Raw genomic sequence first — 16,345 nt, 5'->3', positions numbered from 1 at the left:
AAATCGTTTATCCTTTGCTCTAATATCAATAAAGAGAGCTAGCTCTTTATTTTCAACAACTTGGTTTAACCATACCTTCCCAAATCCTAGTTTTATCATTAATCTGTTAACATTAGTCAACAAGTTAGTTAGACTTTGTTCGTTGGTGATGACATTTATTACGACGTGTTTCGAGCATGAATCAGGTCATCGGCTCAAAGATGAATGTCACAGTCATGATATGCTTTTTTTTGCATAGATGTATTTGTTTGGTCAACATTCTGACATTCCTCGGCTGGATGAATTAAAAAAGAATATTTGGCAAACATGCGTAAAACATGAGGATGATGACGATGTGTAATGCATAGTGGCCATGTCCCCAGTACAAAATTCAAGGACACACATGTATATAAAATGTTAAATTGATGTTCTTCTTTTGCACATAGCTTTCTCAGTTCTTGGTAGACTTTGAAATAGATATGCATTAACATTCTGCTTATTAAGATATAGCGTATAAGCGTATAATGAACACGATTCAGTTCAGCAGCCCAGAGTTCATACTTGAAGGTCAAATGTCATGATATGATATTCCATATCTTTTTGTAATTCGGTGACACCTTGGCTTAACTTTATGGTTTCTTTAGAACAATTTATGATAAGTTTGTAGTTTAAAAAGTCAAGGTTTCTTTAAACCAATGTTTCTTAAAGATCAAGGTCACGCTTGGACTTTAGGTAGTGTATAGTTTTATAAATGCCCAGGCTTCGATTCTGTCATTCATGAATGCATATTGAAATGACTGAACACATTAGAAATGTGCCAAACAATAACGTCAGGTCTACAAAAAGATTGTTTTTTTTATGCAAGACATGTGGCTTCTTTTTTACATTTTTCTGGCAATATTGGCTATCTTGGCTCTTCAAGTTGAAGAGGCAAAAAAGAGAAAAAATTGGCTGCGTCTTGTAAAAGATCTGCCAATTATAGGAAATGCACTGGATATAAATGAAACATTTTTTTGATAAATTATATTTATTTGCTGGTAATTATGGGGAGATATTTGAACTGAAGATTCTGCATGTCTGAATTCCATCGGTTTGATTCGGAAAGCGTTACCAATTAGCCATATACACGTTTTATGAATAAAAGGACTAAGGTTTTATAGTCAGAGGCACTGCTGTATGGCAGTCAAAGGGTAGTGTTTTATAGGGATCCATACAGTGAAGTAGACGGAATGGGCAAGGTAAATCATATTCTTTATCACTTTATTGACTTTTTTATATTCCGGCCACAATAGCATTACAATATTTACAAAGATATATATAATATCAAAACGTACCAACAAATCGTCAAATGCAAAATTTACAGCAATAGTTATTTGAATTTCTAAAATAACACTGTATTGAAGCAATTTCCAATTACAATTACTTACACGTATGTTTAGTTTCTAAAAAGAAGACATTTTTAAGCATGATTAAATATGTTTATGTTAATGGACAATACAGATTTAACAAATCAACTCGAGCTGTGTCGTCTGGGCCACTAGATTGAATCTTTTGGCGACTGTGATTTTGATGTAGTAGAACTTTTACAACGGTCTTAAACTAATGTTGTTTCACAAGTGGTAAGAAAACCATATTTAAAGCAAGCAGTGCCGCCATTTATTACCTTCTTGTATAAATGTTGTAAGCTTAAATTGGTCAGTCACCATTAAAACATGTGGATACGCAAAAGAAAAAAAACTTTGAATCATAGATAAGCTGTATTGGTCATTCTACAAGCAAATGCCTATTTTAGACATTTTGGTATGATGTGAAGGATTATATCAACTTTTTGTATTTATACATATTAAGCAAGTTATTCAAACCATGTTACAATTACAAAAGCAGACAACGAAATGTCAAACATTTCTATAAATTCATCATAACTAGGCAGTCAGTTCTGTTATAAATTTCATTTTTATAAACACTTTGTGACTTTTGTCACAGAGGATAAAATAAAAATAAAATAATGTAGGAAACACGTGATTTGACATTTTTTTAGATAACCTACATTATAAAGTACAGTTGATTTGTGAATATTTATCTTATGACGACAAAGGCGTTAAAATGTTTTGATATTATGTTGCGGAAGTCAATTTCTTTGTCAATGCAAGTGTCAATAATATTCTAACGTTCATGCCTTTCTTGAGATATGCTCCGAGCTTTAAACGCAAATATGACCTTATGTGAAGGGGTAAAAATACGATTATTGAAAGATTCTTCAAGAGCAGAAAGGAAAATTGGAGAAAACAGCAAAGATAGGATCAAAAGCACGTTTTACCAAGTAGGAAAACACATGAAAACACGACGTCTACAATTTACAAACAAAATGAGTAATGAAACCATTTTGATCCATTTTATGAAAGCAAATATATGTTAGGGGAAAAAAAGTAAGAGAGAGATTGGCTTACATTTTTATAAACAAATCTCTACATCAACTTCATAGATACTTAATATCGAGAATAAACATCATAATAAAATACATTTAATAGTTTTTGTCGCTTCACAACCACTGACAGCTTAGATTTTATTTACGCATAATGCATTCCTATTAACCGTGTCAAAAGCGCTTTAGAAATTAGCAAAACTCATCATCTTTCAGATTTTTTAATAATATATTTATCAATTGTATGTAATAAATAAGTTAAAACCATATCAGATTCCGTATAGTGAATTATTTATGTGATTTTGACTGGACAATTTCATCAATTTTTGATAACTCCCTTTGACACTAGCATAAACAATTGTTTTATAAATGACTGAAAACTGTAAATATATATATGGAGATATAAAGTCTCGACAATCAATAATGGTAAGTGGACTAGAAAAATCATTAACTTCCTTCTCAATCCTGTTTCTAAACAAAGCAAATAGATTATATCAAGGTCCCACTTGTATTCCAAAGACATGGCATGATGTTTTCTGCATATATGTATTTGTTCGGTAGCAATTCTGTCATTCTTGGATTAATTATAAATTTTTTGGCATTAATGCGCAAGACATGATGATTAAGAAGATGATGATGATCATGTGTAACGCATAGGAGTCAGATTTCCAGGTCAAAGGTCAAGGTAAATTTCAAATGTCATGATATGTCAGTCTTTATTTTTTTATCATTCGCTGACGTATTTTGCAATATTTTCCTTCACTTTATGGTTTCCTTAAAACAATTTGTGATTGGATTTTAGCTTGGCAATCCGAATTTTTTTAACTGCGTATGTATATTTGTATTCATAGTATAGACAATGCGAATGTTTAATGCAATAAAATTGATTTGAATTGTAAATAATTTTCTAAATTCTGAAATATAATAACATGTATATACAATATAACGTCGGCGCTAGGGGACGTTTTCTATTTTGCAGTGTTGGGCGTTCTTTAGGGATTCCGTTTTTTTTTCTATTTTAACGAGAAAATCAACAGTGTGACAGGTGTGTATCAACAAGAAAGCTTTATAGTTTATATCAGTTTAAACCGGTAATGGCTGAAAGGCAAATTATCCCCATCACCTTCATATTGATCAGTTTAAACCAAGTCAAAGTGTTTTGTCTTTAAATCTAGCACAGCCCTACTAATAACTAAGTAAAATGATTACCTTATAAATAAAGTACTTAGTAGGTACATGTATATATAGTTTGGGTCAGAGTAAAGTAATACCAATTTACAACATTACTAAAAGTAAATATAGGCAAATATATCATAATTTTTGGTAAAAGATACTGAAAACAAACACATCATATCAGCAGGATGTGTAATTACATATTAACAATACATAAGTCGGTTGGTTTGGGTCACAACAGAACAAAAACCTTTAAGTTCCAGTGCTTAAATTGTGCGTACTCTCCAAACGACATCTTTAAAGTATTGCACCTCTGTTTGGCGGTCTGGAGGTTGATCAGGACTATATATTATCCCCTTTTGTTTCGAAGTTCATAAACACAAAAATCACCAGAGCAATAACTTAAACAAGAGGGTCATGATGGCCCGGAGTCGCTATCCAGAGACAAGTGTGTTTCAGAATTTGAAATTATCCATTGTCAATATTTTCTGATATCTAATTTGAGCATAGAATATGTTTAAACAATAATTTGAAGAAATACCATGACCTAGGACATTTAAGCTTTAGCTTTAACGGCGCCATTCCAATTAATATGAGCAAACTTTATAAAAGACTACCTAATAATGCTACAAAGTTTGGTGATCATCTATCAGTTATTTTAGTCGGAAATGTTCAAAGGTTTTTCTATTTTTGGCTTTAGTGGCCAAAAGATACTTAAAACAAACGTATCATATCAGCAGGATGTGTAATTACATATTAACAATACTTAAGTCGGTTGATATGAGCGATCTTGATAAAAGCGTACCTAACAATGCTACAAACAAAGTTTGGTGATCATCCATCAATTAGTTCTGTAGAAATAGATGTTTAAAGGTATTTCTAGTTTTAGCTTTAGTGGCCCCGAAAAGGGCCAATCAAATTTATATGATCAACATTTATGAAAGACTACTCAAGAATGCTAAAGACAAAATTTGGTGATCATTCATCAATTAGTTCTATAGAAAAAGATGTTTAAAGGTTTTCCAATTTCTAGCTCTAGAGACCCCTAAAAAGGTGCCAATCAAATTAATATGATCAATCTTGATAGAAGACTACCGAAGAATGTTACAGACAAAGTTTGGTGATCATCCATCAATTAGTTCTGTAGAAATAGACGTTTAAACGTATTTCTATTTTAAGCTTTAGCTGCCCCTGAAAGGGGCCAATAACATAAATATAGGCAAATTTGATATCAGACTACCCAAGAATGCTACAGACAAAATTTGGTGATCATCCATCAATTAGTTCTGTAGATGAAGACATTTAACGGTTTTTCTATTTTTAGCCCTAGAGACCCCTTAAACGGACCAATCAAATTAATATGAATAATTTTGATAAAAGACTACCCATGAATGCTACAGACAAAGTTTGGTGATCATCCATCTATTAGTTCTTTAGAAATAGATGTTTAAAGGTATTTCTATTTTTAGCTTTACCGGCCCCTAAAAGGGGCCAGTCAGATTAATATGAGCAAATTTGATAAAAGACTACCTAAGAATGCTACAGACAAAGTTTGGTGAATATCCATCCGTTAGTTCTAAAGAAGAAGATGTCTAAAGGTTTTTCTATTTTTAGCCCTAGAGACCCCTAAAAGTGGCCAATCAAATTAATATGAGCAAATTTGATAAAAGACTACCTAAGAATGCTACAGACAAAGTTTGGTGATCATCCATCAATTAGTTCTGTAGTAGGAGATGTCTAAAGGTTTTCTATTTTTAGCCCTAGAGACCCCTAAATAGGGCCAATCAAATTAATATAAGCAAATTTGATAAAAGACTACCCAAGAATATTACAGACAAAGTTTGGTGATCATCCATAGATTAGTTCTGTAGAAGAAGATGTCTAAAGGTTTTTCTATTTTTGCTGATCATCCATCAAATAGTTCTTTAGATATAGATGTTAAAAGGTATTTCTATTTTTAGCTTTACCGGCCCCTAAAAGGGCCAATCAAATTAATATGAGCAAATTCGATAAAAGACTACCTTAGAATGCTACAGACAAAGTTTGGTGAATATCCATCCATTAGTTCTATAGAAGAAGATGTCTAAAGATTTTCTATTTTTAGCCCTAGAGACCCCTAAAAGGGGCCAATCAAATTAAAATGAGAAAATTTGATAAAAGACTACCCAAGAATGCTACAGACAAAGTTTGGTGATCATCCATCAATTAGTTCTGTAGAAGAAGATGTCTCAAGGTATTTCTATTTTAAGCCCTAGAGACCCCTAAAAGGGGCCAATCAAATTAATATGAGCAAATTTTATAAAAAAAACACCCAAGAATGCTACAGACAAAGTTTGGTGATCATCCATCAATTAGTTCTGTAGTAGAAGATGTCTAAAGGTTTTTCAATTTTAAGCCCTAGAGACCCCTAAAAGCGGCCAATCAAATTAATATGAGCATATTTGATAAAAAAAACTACACAAGAATGCTACAGACAAAATTTGGTGATCATCCATCAATTAGTTCTCTAGATATAGATGTTTAAATGTATTTATATTTTAAGCTCTAGCGGCCCCTAAAAGCGGCCATTCAAATAATAAGAGCAAACTTGATAAAAGACTACCCAAGAATGCTACAGACAAAGTTTGGTGATCATCCATCCATTAGTTCTATAGAAGAAGATTCTAAAGGTTTTCTATTTTTAGCCCTAGAGACCCCTAAAAGGGGCCAATCAAATTAATATGAGCAAATTTGATAAAAGACTTCCCAAGAGTGCTACAGACAAAGTTTGGTGATTATCCATCAATTAGTTGTTTAGATAAAGATGTTTAAAGGTATTTCTATTTTTAGATTTAGCAGCCCCTAAGAAGGGCCAATTAAAGTCATATGAGCAAACTTGATAAAAGACCACCAAAGAATGCTACAGACAAAGTTTGGTGATCATCCATCAATTAGTTCTCTAGATGTAGATGTTAAAAGGTATTTATATTTTTATATGAGCATACTTGATAAAAGATTTCCACAAAGTTTGGTGATCATCCGTCCACTAGTTCTGTAGAAGATGCCAAAAAGTTTTTTATAATTTAAGCCCTAGAGACACCTAAAAGGGGCCAATCAAATTAATATGAGCATTTTTGATAAATATTACCCAAGAATGCTACAGACAAAGTTTGGTGATCATCCGTCCATTAGTTCTGTAGAAGATGTCAAAATAATTTTCTATTTTTAGCCCTAAAGACCCCTAAAAGGGGCCAATCAAATTAATATGAGCATATTTGATAAACGACTACCCAAGAGTGCTACAGACAAAGTTTGGTGATTATCCATCAATTAGTTCTGTAGTAGAAAATGTTTAAATGGTTTTTCTATTTTTAGCTCTGTTGACCCCTAAAAGGGGTCAATTGAAATGACATGAGCAAAATAAAGTGTGACTATCACAAGGATGCTACAGACCAAATTTGAAGTAAATCTGCCCAGCGGTTTCAGAGAAGAATACGATTGTTGACGCATGACGACGGACGACGGAGTATCCCCCTTTGATACTAAAAGCTCACCCTAGAAGGTTTAATGCAAAAGTCGACATGATACAATAACTAAATGATTGTCGAACTAATGAACGCTTTCACCAACAGTCCAACATTTGGTCTAGTCTAGTAGATTAAGTTATATTAATTTTCAGACTAGGGGGTCGAAAGTCTAGTCTTGACCACTAAGAGCTTTATTACCAATGCTGGAGAATGTTTTGGCCAAAAGTTCTAACGTTTAGTGTGTAAGGTAACCATGATAGGTAGATGAAACTATTGATAAAGTAAATTTAGAGAAAGGCACTAGTTTTTAAATCAATGTGGCAATGACACTATGTATAAAATACTTTTGAATAAAGAAACGTCTTATCAACGTAGTGATGAGACTGCTCTCAGTATGTTTATGTAACTTATTTATTCTGGGTTCAGTTCATAGGGACACAATATTTTGCCTTTGTCTTCCGGTTTGTGATATTGAAAAAAAAAATTATATTGTTGCATGCATATTTGTAAAATTTATTAATATAACACTTAAATTTTATGCAGTTATTTCAAGTTTAACTCTGAAATAGAAATGTGGAGAAACAAGAAACAACAAAAAAGCCAATGATCATTTACATGATATATAGAGCACATTTCCAGATAAACAACGACATCTACTATATATTCTGTGAATAGTAATTCTTAAAATAACAAAACGTTAATAACAACTTGCTAACAAAGTTCATTTTTGAATGAATTTAGAGAATTTCCTTATTTTAGGACTTAAAACCCTGAAATCTTCAAACAGTGTGACCAAATAAAGAAAGCTTTAACTCAGTGTAAAAACATTGGGTTGTCAAAGGTGATTGTAAAATAATTGATCGGGTAATTTTTAAATTAGAATTAAACCTCTTTCCTACAAATTAAGTACATTTTCATAAGTAGAAGACATCAAATCTGTTATACACGATACTCAGCTAAAATATTAGTTATGTTTTAGCGTGTTTAGCTTTTATTTAGTATCTTAAAACATATTTCATATTAAATGAATCGTGGCCGAGTGATTTAGGTATTTCACTTCGAACAAATTGACCGTCACTGATGTGGGTTCGAATCCCGACAGGGACTGTGTGTTATTTCGTGAGAGGAAGTTTACAGCTAGCCTACGGAACATCGGAAATGCCCATTTGTGTCTGAAATTACGCAAAGAGGAATACATGAGACCTTCATCTACTAGTTAAGCTGGAATGTTGACATTAATCTATACTGTTTAAGTTCGACTCCCGCTTCCCAAAAGAAAGAAAAAAAGAAAAAAAGAGAAAGAAAAAAAAGAGAAAAAAACAAACAAATAAAAACAACAACAAAAAGACCCCCTAGAAAAAAAAAACAACAATAAATCAAAAACAATAAAACCAATCTTGTGTTTTACTGTAAAACACTTCTCTCCACTTAAAAATTTTGCACAATGACTGCAAATCAAAGTCAGCCGCATGCAAAAGAGAAAAGAAAAGACTTGCTTACATTGATGATGAACAGTGTGCCTATTTCATGATTATGAAAAATAACAAATTCAAGGTGTTAAAAGACGACATGACATACATTGGTAGCTTTTTATAAAATTATTATATCACGCACAATTAAAGTAAATTCAATTGTACAGTTTTCATTTTACTAAAACTGCAGCGTAATGCTTTAAATAATAACAATTAAAGATGTTATCACTTGAGCTAAAGGTTAACAAAAATAAGGCCAAATCGCTATTTTATCAGTTAAGTACATGTGTTAGGTCAAAATGTATCATCATAATGCAATGACCTTTTAGTAAATATAGGGGAAAATTATTATTATACAATGTATATAAAAGATAACTGAAACAAACGTTCAATATCATTAGAATATAGAAGTATATATTGTCAAAACTGATATTGGTTTTGTTGCAAGACATGTGGCTTCTTTACATTTTTCTGGCAATATTGGCTATCTGGGCTATTTTCCAGAGAAAACGGTAGGCCTCGTGTAAAAGGTCTGCCAATTATAGGAAATGCTCAAAAGAGAAATGAAAACAATCTGTTTGATAAATTAACTTCGTTTTCAGAGAAATATGGGGAGATTTCGAATTGAAGTTGCTGCATCAGTCTTTTGTATGGGTTTGATTCGCAAAGCGTTAGCACTGCCGACTTAACAAACAGATTGAATCTTTTGGCGACAATCCCTTTGATATGGCGGCACTAGTACAACGGTCTTTGACTAACGTTATCTCACAAGTGGTAAGAAAATCATATCAAACCACACATAGCGAATGAGACATTGTAAAGGTTTAGGTTGCGGGGGGGGGGGGATAGGGACAAACTGCAACTATCAAATACTAGCTTTCATTTGTGTCATCTTAAAGGGTAAGTACCTTTATTTATGCTTCCATCTCCCTATAATATTTGTACTCTTCACTGTTTTTGTGTGGTTTGTAACATTTTCAATTCTGCCGTGTTGGGCTTTCTTCAGGGATTCTGTATTTATCTATTCTATTGTACTTTATTTGTTTACCTTATCCATTTTTAAAGAAAAAATCAATAAATAAACAAACAACAACAACAACAACAACAAAATATTACAGTCATTTTTCTTGATGATGTACCTCCATTGCAGTTGATTGGTGAATCATTATCTGACGATGACACAGATGTTAATATGTTTTGGGATTATATTGAGGGAGTCAATTTCTTTGTCAATCCCAGTGTCAACAATATATTACCGTTCATGCTTGTCTTGCGATTTGCTCCAGCCTTCAAAGCAGATATGACTTCATGTGCAGAGGGAAAAGAAAATTATTGAGGGATTCTTCGAAGGCAGAAAGGTAAATCTAAAAAGATAGAAAACATTTTAAGGCCACCCTATTTCAAGTGCCTAAATATTATTTTGTTTTTTTTACGTCAATTGTAACACATTTAATGCGATATATTGTAAGAATAAATAAAAATAAATAAATAAATAAATAAATAAATATATAAATAAATCCATATTTATGAAAGAGGCACATTACAAACATTATATGTAAATTGAGGACATTTTTACAATCAAATAGGTAACACATTTTGAATTCGTTGAATAGGATAAACCTGCTGGTTCACCAAAAGGTCTAAAAGACTTGTGGATTTCCTTTTAGAGGAGCAAAGGAAGACGATTGAAGAGGGAAAAGAAGTCATTTTTACTGATGAAAGAATTATCAGTAACATCTTAGAAAAAGTTGCGTCAGGTAAATTTTATTATAATTTTACATATCGTGATTATTTAAAACTGATTATCATACGTGTTTGTGTACCAAGTGAGAAAGCACCGTTTTTTTAAATTAAAATCTGAAAAGAAATGTAATGGAAACTAAGATCAAACAATTACGTTGAAAACTGATCTATACATCAACATTTTATCTGTTGGGTTATTACTAAACTTTCGTTTTACCCTGGACATTAAACAGATGAGTATTTTTGTGTAATACGATGTTCCACAGCAGTTAAACGCTAGTACTTTACATCCTTTATTAGGAATATCAGCTACATTGATGTCTTTAATACAATGTTCTTTTTATAAAGAATCGTCTTTTCCTTTTAATGATGAATATTTATTTGAATTAAGTACTAATGTATATCCTTGATATCATTAACCGTATAAAAAGACAAAGACGTATGCAACTTTTGACTGGAACCTACAGGCTGGTAAAAAAGAATAATTAAGATTGGGTATGGGGCAGTTGAGACTGGCATTCAACTTAATTGATTAATTTTGAGGAAAGAGCAAAATATTCTAACAAACACTTTAAAATATAATAAAAAAACTATAAGGTTAAGATACAATGTCGAGTATAATTTAATGAATTATTTTGGTAGAGCACACATCTTTAAACCTATATAAAGTGTTTTTGCTGTCTAAGTTTTCAATAGACCTTATAACAATGAGATATTTTATGCATGGAGCAAAAAATGAAACTTTGCGTATTAAAATTAAATAACCCCCTTTCGTATTTAAGTGTGCTTTAACGGTTTGAGTTCGAACGCGCAGGAATAAAATCATGAAAGCCACCAGATATGTGCAGTCTCATTCAACCGAGTCTGCAATTTTCATGTAATTTTGCCGATTTAAAAGCTTCCGAATAATCACTTTTTTCAATTATTGATTAATTACAAAAATTCGGAAGATAAACCGTACATTATTATGCTATATAATGCAAGAAAAAAATATTATCTATTTATTTTCTAACACCGTTATAAAATATGTTGAAGTACATTGAGCAAAGAAGCAATGTTTCTGACATTTTATTTATTGACGTCATAAATGATATCGTATGACGTGTAAGAATTCGTTTTTCATGCAGTGCATATAATTTTATATCTTGTCTACCGGTGCACAGAAGTGACATGTTTATGTTATTATTAAATCTTAATTGCGATAAATAATAACATGCACGATATGATGAATTCGTGCTCATCAGTTACTATGCCGTGAGCACGAGATTATACTTCTTGCCCAAGAAATACTATGTCGTTAGCATGAGTAAATTGAGTCGTGTGCACAAAATATTATGTCGTGAGCACGATTATTATGTCGTAATGTCATGTACAACAATTCAAGTGAATACTTTCAATTGTTTTGAACACTGATGTTGCACGTAAAAACACATTTCTTAGCTAACAAATATGTTATCAAAGTTATTGTCGCCAAAAGCAAAAGATGCCCTTACATCTCATGCATGTCACAGTTGCATTTATACTTTAAACAATAATTCTATAGTATTTGTCTCTGTAGCATTGACCTGCGGAATAAAGACAATCAATTGGGGTTTCTACTGGTTACTAAGGGATAAAGGGCAATGTCCCTATCCTATCAAATAATAAACCCCATGGTTTATTCCTTCCCAAGTAAGTGATTGGACAAATACTTTTACGTAAAGCATCATTTTGGACTTGGTTTTTATTCATCAACCTCAAAATCATTAAACGCCATCTACTTATCAGGAACACTGTCCATTCTAAGGGATATAAATCATAGCTTATTATTTCCAAAGTTATATATCAGACAAGGATTTTACATGAAGTGTCAAGGTAACCTTAACATTTGACGTTATTACCTGAAACATCAATTGGGGTCATCTACTGGCCATAGGCAATGCCCCTACCGAAAAAAGAATTCAGGACTTATTTCTCCTCAATTTATGTATGGACAAAGATTTCAGGCCTTTAGTACACACGTAGGCACTGATCAACCCTATCAAAAGATGGTCTCTACTTTTTAAGTGGGGCAAAAAATGCCTATTTCTTAGTCAAATATATGTCTGATTTATGGGCCTTGGATAGTAATCTCCTAATATGCTCATAAAGAAATGTCAAGTTTCAAATGAAACCTTAATTTATAAGTTGTAACAAAGATTAAAATATGACAGACCAGATCAAACAGGAAAGGCGATGTTCAATAAACGCATCCCCACAGGACCCAGCAGCAAGAACCAACTACAAGAAGCCAGGAGGGACCCCAAACTAAAAAAGGACAAGGTGCAAGGCAGAACACGGATAGGATAATCACTTAAATAATACTCAAAAATAGATTATAGTAACTGACAAAGAAAATGATAATAAAACACAAGTAATTGATTAATTAATAGGCCCTAAAAGTAAAAGGGCACATGGGAAGGGGACCCGAGATTGAGAAAAAGGAGGAAAAAAAGAGATGCAAAAGAGAAGATAACTTACCGCAGACGAGAAAACAACAAGGGACACAAACAAAAGTGTCACCAAAACAGAATGAAACAACATAGATACATTTAAGGAAGGCAGAAGGGCACTGCCTTGGAACGATCAGCAGCATAAGCACTGCTGGGGAGCTAAAACCGGTTATTGGTGCCCCAACCCTCACTCTTAACCCACCATGATAATAAAAACGAGGCATTGTAAACAAAATGAATCCCCGCCAAACGAAAGTCTAACAGTTGTTATGGTTACAAATGTGGAATAAGTAAAACACAGAAATGATGATGTAGAGACATATAAAAGTAAACCCAATGGCCATAACAAAGGTACTCAATGTCTTATAGAAAGACAGTGCAACAAGATAATCGCCTACCATGGCCAGACGACGCAAGACAGAAGCCGAACTTTAAGACAATTCAGTCCCAAAGGGCTTTAAAATTGTCCGTCATAGTCTTCCACTTGGTCTGTCAGATGTAATAAAAAGTGGAAAGCGTTGTGTCCAACTTAAAGGGCTGAACTTTAAGCAAGCAGTATGTCTAAAAATTAGTTGGGTCATAACCTCTTTTAATAAAATATTTATTGATTTAAGTAAAAACAGCAGAAATTTGTAAAAAGCATCGCCATAAAAATCAGGCTGGCTCATCCCTTGTCGCAGAAGTGTTTTCAAATCACTATTGTATTTTGAAATAAAATCAAAATTACGATGTAAAATTTTGTAAAATATTTATGTTACATATCAAACTTTGACCAGGAATTGTAAGTTAACCAAACGCATACATGTTGAGTGTAATCTGATTGGCTAATTACGTTATGCGGACGACTTAACTATTACGTAGCCAAAAACTAAGAAAGTCCTGTGCACGACACAGTATATCTTATGTGCACGAGTTAAATAAAAAACACTTACTCATATCACATCTGTGCCACCGTAGTAATGTTGAATATTTTGTATCTAACGATGTACAACGAACTCTTCATTTCAAAATAAAAATTCTAAAGGCGAAACATCTTGAATCAAAGAAGACAGTTTAATTCAACAGTGATTTGCATTATATCAAATTAGATTTTTCTCCATTACAATATAGATTTGATCTTTTACTCAAGTATCTATCTACCGGTCTTTTGAGTCGAAAAATGTATGGCTAAATATTTATTTTACCCGAAAACTGTAAACGTAGCTTTTCGATACGGATTTTTTTTCCTGGACTTGGTGAAATGAAACGAGGTTTATTTATGCGACACTGATTTAATCTTAGAAAATCACATGGTGTAAACACTGGTAGTTCTTTAGTTATATTTTATAAGATCTGAGATAAAACAATATATTTAAATAAGTTTTTCCGTTTCAATAGGAATTTTGACGACTTGGTCTGTACTGACAAGCACGATGTTGTGTTTAGTCAATCATTCAGAATACCAAGACAAGGTATATGAAGAAATTGATAAAAGCATTGGTAGAAGTCGCGCGCCTAATCATTCTGATAAAGTTCATTGCCCTCATCTGGAGGCTCTTGAGCTAGAAGTTCACAGGCTTATCACAGTTATGCCTATCCTTGCTGGCAGAAAATGCACGCGTGATCTCGAATTTGAAGGATACAATCTACCAAAAGGAACTTTGGTAAGAGATCTTGATCAATGACATATATTTATTCCGATCATACATATATAATGACAAAAAGGCTTGTTTTAAACGTGCAATGCAATATTACAGATAAATGCTGTATGTAACGATATAATTAGATGTATAACATATAAAATTCCTGCATACCTCTTTACTGTATACATTTGTTATGATAACCTTTACCTAAAATAAATATTTATGTAAGTTCGTTTCTTGCTGGCACATATATGTCAAGCAATTATTACCAACACAATACGTTTATCATCGTTCATATTTGAGTTTTATGCACATGTTTATCATCGATTTCAGCTAATGGTAAATATTTGGTACATTCATCACGATCTTAAAATATGGGGAGATCATTGGAATTTCCGTCCTGAGCGTTTCTTGGATACAGATTGCCAGCTTCTTCCTAGGGAACACGTGTTTCGGCGGAAGTAATATATCTTCTGACTGAGTCTTATTATTTTTTTATACCCGGACTTAATGAATGTTTTATCAATTTAAGATATGTGAAACATTTAACTTTATACTATATAATGATTTGCTAGTCGTAAAAATTAAATTATTTTCACATGAAAAACAAATCTTAAATTAATTAGATTGATGAGCTTTTAATACACCCTTTAAGTGTTTATTATTTTCAAAAAGATTAAAGCACACGTACACAATACATACAAGTGCTTTATGATTTTTAATAGTTGCTTCCGTTGCTGCTTAAACTTTCATGATTTCCCTCAAATTTATATTTAATTCGTGTAACAGTAATGGTTTATCATTATATTATTTTTTTCATTATATCCTTCGTTTCAGTTGCATACCATTTGCAGTAGGTAGAAGACAATGTCTCGGGGAGCAGTTTGCAAGATCAAGATATTTTCTGTATATGACAACATTGCTGAGAAAATGGAAATTTGTTGGTTCTCGGGAAAATTTGGATCATGTGACCCAAGAAATAGTGCTTACATTGACAACCAGGTCACATATCGAGGAAAGTCCTTCTTCTGTAAAGCAGTAAAACGGCAATGATATAAAACCGCTCGATGTCACTGTCATTTACAATGATGTTTAAAAATTGAGGCATTTTGAGCACTGTACTTTGGGGTCCAACGCACTTATGGGTTAAAATTGAGAAATCGACCCCAAAGTGCGTAAATATGCTACATATCAACGCACTTTGGGTTCCAGAGGTCTAAAGGTTTCATCTTATTCCTGCTTAAATACTGAGTACTGACTTATTTCCAATCTGCGACATTTAAATATTTGAGGTGGAGTTCAAGATGGCGGTCGATACTTTGTTTGATGCTTAAGTGATAAAAGTTTCATTAACTTTACAACTTGAAATATCTAAAAATTGGGTTCATATAACAAAGTACTCTAGCACATACATCGTGGATGTATTCCTAAAATTAAAAGATGCCGCGAAAAAAACCCCGTTCTGTCAGTCATTTACTTGATAACTTTTGATGCCATATTGAGCCCCATTTTAAATATATTAATATATAAATATACTCTATGCAATGTTCTGGTGAAATATCAAGTTTTTCGATCGGACCATGAATAGTGATTTTTACATTATTAAGCTTATCAACAAACTTAAGGGTTTTTGTTGTAATGTGCCAATATGTATTGTTTGGATATTATATAGGAGCACCTAAAAATGAAAAAAAGTTTTTAAGATAAACAAATAAAAGAATAATGAGCCTTTTAAACGTTATTTTCAACCCTCGGGGGGGGGGGGAGGGTCGATACCCCACAATCCCCTCTATACTGCAAGTGAGAATTTTACATTATTCTGAATCTCCGCTCTATGTGCGACTACTTAAATAGTTTATGATATGTTTTGTACTGCCTCTTAAAGCCGCACCTACACCTTGTCAAATTTCTTATATGTCACATTTAGCTAAATAAATGGCTCTTTCAACATATTATC

Source organism: Ruditapes philippinarum, unplaced genomic scaffold (assembly GCF_026571515.1).
Source record: "Ruditapes philippinarum isolate M1 unplaced genomic scaffold, ASM2657151v2 ctg2020_1_1_1_1, whole genome shotgun sequence".
Lineage (NCBI taxonomy): Eukaryota > Metazoa > Mollusca > Bivalvia > Venerida > Veneridae > Ruditapes > Ruditapes philippinarum.
Note: the sequence above shows the minus strand (reverse complement) of the source record.